We start from the raw sequence: 7,668 nt of genomic DNA, 5'->3' as shown, positions 1-7,668 counted from the left end.
TTAAGAGCTCAAGTTTGTGAAGCAATAAGTTAACATGGTCAATTTTATTTTAATAGAGAAGGTATCTTCAAAGATTATAGTTTCCTTGCTTTGTTGGTCATTTTCATAGTTACTTTCTCATTGCTGGGACAAAATCTCTGACATCAGTGAACTGAAGGAGAGGTTAACTTGGCTCACAATCTGCACAGTTTTCCACTCATAACTGGCTGACTGTCAGGCAGGGTGGCTGACAGAGGAAAGAAAACCCACAGCCTTGCAGGCAGGAAGTGGGCAGCGCCGAGGAAGAAAGAAGGATGCGTGTGGACATTCCCTTCCTGACCATGCCCACAGCAAGCCAGCACCTCTCATCAGCATCACCTCGAACTGCTGCACCTCCAGCCATTACGGTCTGAGGACTAACCTAACGCCACAAGCGCATGGCCCAGTCAGCTCCCAGCAGCCCCGCTAAGAGCACAAGCGCCTTTGGAGGGATATTAAGGTATAAGCCACAGCAGACACTAACCAGTTTCTAGTGTCAGCTAGCAACCTTATGCCAATGCTTTTTTCTATTACCTGTAAAGACTGTACTTCAAATGTTTGGGCAAATATTTCATATTCTCTTTGGTTTATTTATACTTTGGTTAGTAACTTTGAGCCATATTAATTCTATCTTGGAATAAGTCATATTTTTCACTTTTTAAAGCACTTTATGTTAACTTTAACTATTAGAAATATTATTCTGAGGTAGAAAATTTGTAGTATTTTTTCCTCATATTCCTGTTAAATTCTCCAACTTCATTTAATATCATTTTCCCCTTAGATTTTCATCATATATTTATGCTATGAAATCTTTCATAAATTGACAATAAAGAAGGTATTGAAAAATATTATTCACATACTAGGTAATATTTCAGAACCATCGAGGCTTTTTCTTATCAACCAAGATACTATTATTTGTGGTCTATTTACATATGCAGATGTTGTTTTGTATCTATTAACTATTGTTTGTTTTTCACTAAGGGGTCTTTATGGTGGTCAACTTTATAATGCTGACATGCCAGTTTTGAGAGAATGTGTGTGAATACTGACCAGTGTATTTACTCTAGACGTCCAAAGATGCAATTTAAGTTGATAATTTGGGTAGTTACTGGATTTTTTCTTTTTTTGCTTTTTGAAACAGGGTCTTCCTTTGCAGTTCAGGCTGGCCTTGAGCTCACTTTGTAGCCCAGGCTGATCTCAAACTCACAATGATCCTCCTGCCTCAGCCTCTTGAGTGCTGGTATTACAGACTTGAACCATCATGCCTGGCTAGATTTTTTTTTATTATGATATTTCATGGCTGTTTCTCCTTTTAAAAATCTTCTAGGTAGAGTTTCATAGTTTAACATTTATCTACGGACAAGATTTCATTATTTTCTTCAGAACAGATCATTGCATCTCTAACTAGCTGTTAGAACAAATCATATTTCATTTTAATTATATATTATTACATTGTCTTTCAAATGGTGAACAACACATTTTCCTGTTAAATTTTAGTTGCCTCAATTCTGTAGTTGAAAGCCAAGGTTTTATATATATATATATATATATATATTATACCAGAAAGAAATATGACTTAATAGAGCACAATTTTGAGAAATAGAGTATCCCTAATTCTTCTGTGAATTTAAAGGCGTTAGGGTACTCTCACCATAAAAATATGCTCATTATTACTTTTTCTCTTTAACTAACCTTCCTATCTTGCTCTGTATTCTATGAAAAAGTTTTTCACACTAAATTAGGATCATGGAACAAACCAACAGTAGAAATTGAACCATAGTTTTACTTATTAATGGTCTATCTGTAAAAATAAGGTCAGCTTCAATTAATAATTTGAAAATAAATAGCTATGAAAACAGTCTAACCACTATATAGGAATTTGTTTTCCACGCTCAGGTTTGTGTGTCACGCTGAGCCTATGTGCTGCCTTCGTTGCCACTTCCAGGGAGAGTGACACATACTGGTCTTTATAGTAGGCATTTTGTGCACATTTCTAATTCTTTCATCGAGTTTGAAAGATGGAAGCTTCTATCTCCAGAGCTAGCTATTTATTGACTGATTGATTGATCAACGATAAAGAAAGTGATTCAGAATAACTTGGCAATTTGTGCTGAAGGCCGCAGAGCAACATTACACTCACACTCTGTCGCAGTCCTTGTGTGAGCCCTACCATTTCCAACAGATTAGAATTTGGGAATGTGGAACTCTGGAGCAGCCAGCTGTGTGACACAGTCAGTCATGTCACTCCTCTACATCTTTGCTTCTCAACAGGAAAAGCGTGTGGTCAGGCTGTGCCGGCAGACTTCTCTTCTAACTTCTCTTCTATATCACATTTGATGCACATTTTTGTCTTTACACTGTATCTGTTTTGAGCTTGTCACTTGATCCTTTAAGGAAAAAAATACAACTTTAAATTTTCTCTCAAAACTTGGTCCTCACTTGTTTGTTTTCTTAAGAACACATATCAAAGCCACTTTTTCCACACTGTTACATCACAGTCCACCTAGAACTTTGCAACTGACTCCCATGCTTGTATATTTAGAGTGAGTTCTATTCATTGTGTGAATAAACACTGCAGAGTTAGACAAAACACTGTGATTGACACAAGTGGTATTAATAATCTCTTTTAAAATCCCTATCTGCAAAACAATAACTTGTCTGAAAGAAATGTATGTTTTCTCATTCAGTTTCAGCATCAATATGCTTCATAGACATTAAACAGAGAACAGTTCCTAGTTCCTTCAGAGTTTTTCATGAAAACATATTAGGCAACTAGTAATGGAAAATAAAATTAAAACACTAACACATAGATTGTGATGAAAGAAAAAAATTCATGCTCAGAATAAAATAAAATTGTTGACATTGGATTTATAGAAAGTTACATGTATCCACTCAGAGCTGAGTGTAACAAAATATGATTTATGTGCAATATTTTTGCTACATAATTTATTAGGCAAAAAGTGGAATATAGTCAGCATATGGTGACTTAATTTGGGAAGATTTAAGCACAATTCAGCTCTAGTTTATGCCATATTTGAATAGAATATGTGTCTTCTGTCTGCCCATTCCCATCCCAGCGGTCAACCCTTAGACTGAGACACATCACATTTTATAAACCTTCTCTACTGCTTTCCTTATTCTTTGTTTTTAGCCTTTGGAAAGTAATGGCTTCGTATGCTGCACCCTTTTCCCACAGAGTGCAAGTACTGTGCAGTGCGCTTCAACTAAGATAAATAAGTAGCAGGACTGGTTTGTTTTTTATTTATTTATTTTTAAATCCTGACTTTCTTCAGATCCTCTGTGAAGTAAAGAAGAGGGGTGGACAGAGCAGGTCCTGGCAACGCTGTAACATTGTTTCAGACATGCGTGGCGTGCTCTATAATTTGCTTATTGATCTCAATAATGAAGACCAGAAAATTACATCCTTTCTTGTCTGTAGAACTATGAATCACAGGTTGTTCCACCACTGTCAAATTAAACAACTTGCCTGTGACTGTAAAAGAATTCATGTAGAAACTGAAATGCTCATGAGCGTCCTGTTTGAGCCAGTAGATCATTCCTGGGAAATGCAGTCAGCCTGGCTTTCCATAGCTGAGCCATCTCCTGAAAGGCAGGTCAGAAAACTGTCCTCTTTTCAGCTTCTAGTGCTGCCACGGTGTTTGAATCCTGGTTTTTCTGAAGCCTGTGCCAGGTACTTTTCTGTCCTGGAATTAAAGGCTCAAAAACAAATTTTAAAAAATCGAGCCTAGCACTGAACACTGTAAGACTAGTTTCTGTCTAAAATCTCCCAGCTGGTACCAGAAACAACTGTTTTCTAAGCTAACATTTGAATATCCAAGTTCTCTCCCATGGGTTTAGTTTTCCTATTCCCTAAACTCAGACTCATTGAGCTTTAGCTCCAGAAGCAGACTCTCATTCCAACACACACGGTTGTTTCTAGAACCTGTTTAAGGGACAGAACTAACAGTGAGTCCTGAATTCCCAGCAGAGCGGCACCCCAAACTGCATTCTTCTTTTGGAATGCAGTGAAGGATCACATATTATGAAAGTGATCAATGGTAAAAGCCATTTATTTATAAGCAAATAATCCATTTACTTATTTCACTTATGAGTATGGTCTCTAGTTGCATCCATTAATCTATGAAAGCTTTGAGTTTATCGGTCTTTATAGCTGAGTAATACTGCGTTGTATAAAAATACCACATCCTTTTTATCCATTCCTCTGTGGATGGACATTTGAGTTGTTTCCAAGACTTAGCTATGACAAATTGTGCTGCTATAAACATGGGTGCACATATGTCAGTGTGGTGTGGTGTTTTTAATTCCTGTGGGAAAATACCTAGAAGGGGAATAGCTGGGTTTAGTGGGACTTCTAATGCTATCTGAGCAATTTTGTTGAAGATAGCAATATGTAATATAACAACCACTGTTAATTCCTATCATTTTGTTTTGAAACCCTGTATCATTTTTATTGTTTTTGCTTTGCTTTGTTTTTGTCTATGTTGTTGTTATTTTGTTATTTTTTTCTTTTTTATTCTCTTTAAAATAAAAAAGCCAAATATTTATCTGAATCTAGTCTTCTTATTAGATTCTGAAAAATAATGCAAGTTGCAATGTGCAATTTTACCACAACTTCTCCTTGAAACCACGTGAATCATCTTGTCAAATTTCTCAAACTCCCTAGACTTCAGTTTCCCTATGTACATGTAGAAGTTTTCTGATGCTTTAGGTGTTTTAACAATCATAATTTTGTGTATTTTAGGGACTAATATACTCTGAAGCATACGTTAATTCAACAATTTGAAAATAACTACAAGTGAAAGATTTTAATCATTTTGGATAACTTTGCTGTTTATATTTATACTTATGCAATCTCTTGTTTATTTTTTAATCACTCAAAATTAAACATGGCAATTTTTGCCCATGAGATTTTAAATTTTTATACTCATTTAACCTAGGTAAATAATTAAACAGTTAATTACAACTCGTATATGAGTACTCAGTATAAAACTTTTCTTGTTCAGGAATTGCTTTCTCTATGTTGACCTACATTTCCTTACTGAAAATGAAAAGTGTTCACAATCATCAACTTAAAACACCAGTTTTTAAAGTTTAAATTTGTTTCATTAAAATAACAGCATTTATTCCACCAAAAAAAGTGCCAATTATTTTTATATTTTTGAAAAGTTTAAAGCTATTATAGATACTATGTTATTTAAAGAATAACATATATGAAATAGGTGGAGTTTCATATTTGAAGTATATTTGCTATATAAGAAAGAGGGAATATTAAAGATCATACTTATTGCAAGGACTTAATCCATGGAGTCTTAGTAAACTTGCAATTTTAAGACAACAGTGATTCTTTTCACCTATATTAGTACTTATAAGTGAAATTATTCAAAGTATTTATGATCATATTGATTAGACATAATCTTCTGTCAAGCAGATTCTTAAAAAGAATGTTTATTTTTGAAACATAATTTTTCTTTGCCTAGTGAACATGATTGCTACTCATACTTAAAAGGAAAACAAACCTCAAGTGTCATGTCATGGTGAGATATGTTATTAAATCATTATTAAAGATGGTTTACATGCAGTTTAATCCAGCTTTCATTAATAACTCTTGTGGTGAACAATACACTGGTATAGACTCCTTGTAGCAATGAATGTTCCTTAATTCCTGGACACCTACAAAGCCAATTGAATGATATTACGTACTAGCTAATAAAAGATTTAGATAAATATTATGCATTCATGTCAAAATCAATTGATTATGTACATGGCATATAGCAATAGATTTCAAATTTTTCACCAAGGACTCCTTTTATAATTTCATGAATTTTCTATATTCATGGTAAAACAGTTTCTAAATAGCTCAAGATAGCCAGTACTAGCATGTTGGATTTATACAGTGGCTTTTGAGTTTGTGAAGTATGTCTGAGGATAAGTGGAAGCTATGTTTGTTTTTCTGAAAGAATCTCTAATATTCTGAGAAAAGATATTTGGAAATTACTAATATAAAGAAAAAAGTAATCAACCTTCATCAAAGACCCTTGCAAGTCTTCTTCGTTACTAATTAGTTGCATTACTTTACATTCCTCATTTATAAAAACAAATGAAACTATGCAATTTTTAAGGATTTAAAAATATTAATATTCACAATTATGTGCTTAGTATTCCCCTGGATGAAATTTCATATTGTAATATATGGAATGTCCATGAGATTTCTGGTAAGATCATGGAGTTTATTCTAAAGTGACCAAGGGTGGAAGTTACTTCTTTAATTATTAAAGACTTCTAAAAATGCTATTTATTTTATATAAGGACTTGTGGCAGATGATTATATAATAACCAAGCAGTTATATCCAACATTCTTACAAGTTCAGGAATTTTTATATTTAATCAAATTGCATCAACAGAAATAAATCATCAAGTGTATGTATCACACGAACGGTATTAAGAATCAAAAGCATATGATAATCTCAATAGAAGTACAAAAAGAGTTTTCCAAAATTCAACAGTGTTTCATGACAAAAACTCAACAAATAGGTACCAAAAAAGATATTTCAACAAAGTGAAAGATTCTCTATACAAAGCCTACAGCTAACATATGAATAACAAAATTCTTCTCCAAAAATAAGAAACAAGACAAGGGTGTTTTCTTTCCCCATTTCTATTCAATATAATAAAAGAAGTCCTCAGCAGAGCCATGAGACAAGAAACAGAAATGATAATTATCAAAATCAAAAGTAAAGAAATGAAATTATCTCTCTTTGTAGATTTTATTTCATATACATAGACAGAGAGATAGCAGGAGGAATTAATAACTCCACCAAAATAAATATTAAGAATTATAAATTAATTCAATAAAGTTTGAGGACACAAAATCAACATAGAAAAATTAATAGTGTAAAAAGAATAAAATACTCATCCTATCTTCCAAAAGATTTAATGTTTCTGATTTAATATTTATTTTTGTATTTTAAAATAAAAGGAGGTAAACATTAATACACAGAAAAGTTTTTACAAAGAAGCAAAAGAAAAATAAAAACAATACAGAGTTACAAAGAAACTGGTAGGAAATTAACAGTGCTTGTTCTGTTACATACTGATATCTTCAAAGTGGTTTCTCAAGAAAACAAATAAGGACATGCAATACTGATCAATCAAGGACTCATTAACTGTTTCTTTCAGCAAAGAAAGAGAAGACAGTAGATCAAATATGTTAACTATCCTGTATATACATATATAGAAAATTTGTACTTCTTTCCCTTCTCTTTTCCCACATCCCAGTTGCCCTTTACCCTTGAGCATTTTACTTTCATTTCACAATGTCTATCATACCTCCAAGTCTTTATTAACTCTTTCAGGTTTTACACTAGTGAGACAATGTGGTGCTTGCACCTGCAGGTCTGATTTATTTCACTTATGAGTATGTTCTCTAGTTGTGACCATTTACCTATAAATGCCTTAAGTTTATCTTTCCTTATAGCTGAGTATTATTCCATTACATAAAATATTCCATTACCACAATTTTCTTACCCAATCCTTGGTGGATAGACATTTGGGTTTCTTCCACAATTTAGCAATTACAAATTCTGCTGGTATGAACATAGGTGCATATATATCGCTGTGATATGATGTTTT

The 7,668-nt window shown here is 33.3% G+C and overlaps 1 long non-coding RNA gene across 1 annotated transcript in view; it reads left to right on the top strand.

Annotated features, from left to right (window-relative positions):
• The first annotated feature begins 330 nt into the window (after nt 1–330).
• Nucleotides 331–7,668, top strand: part of LOC106148804 — a 95,335-nt gene continuing 87,997 nt past the window's right edge. Inside the window, exon 1 of the long non-coding RNA XR_001234493.1 lies at nt 331–478. This is a non-coding gene — a long non-coding RNA (uncharacterized LOC106148804). The remainder of the gene's footprint in view (nt 479–7,668) is intronic.

Source organism: Chinchilla lanigera, unplaced genomic scaffold, assembly GCF_000276665.1.
Source record: "Chinchilla lanigera isolate Chin_1 unplaced genomic scaffold, ChiLan1.0 scaffold00002, whole genome shotgun sequence".
Classification (NCBI taxonomy): Eukaryota; Metazoa; Chordata; class Mammalia; order Rodentia; family Chinchillidae; genus Chinchilla; species Chinchilla lanigera.
The sequence above is the reverse complement of the archived record's forward strand: the minus strand, read 5'-3'. Positions and strand labels throughout refer to the sequence as shown.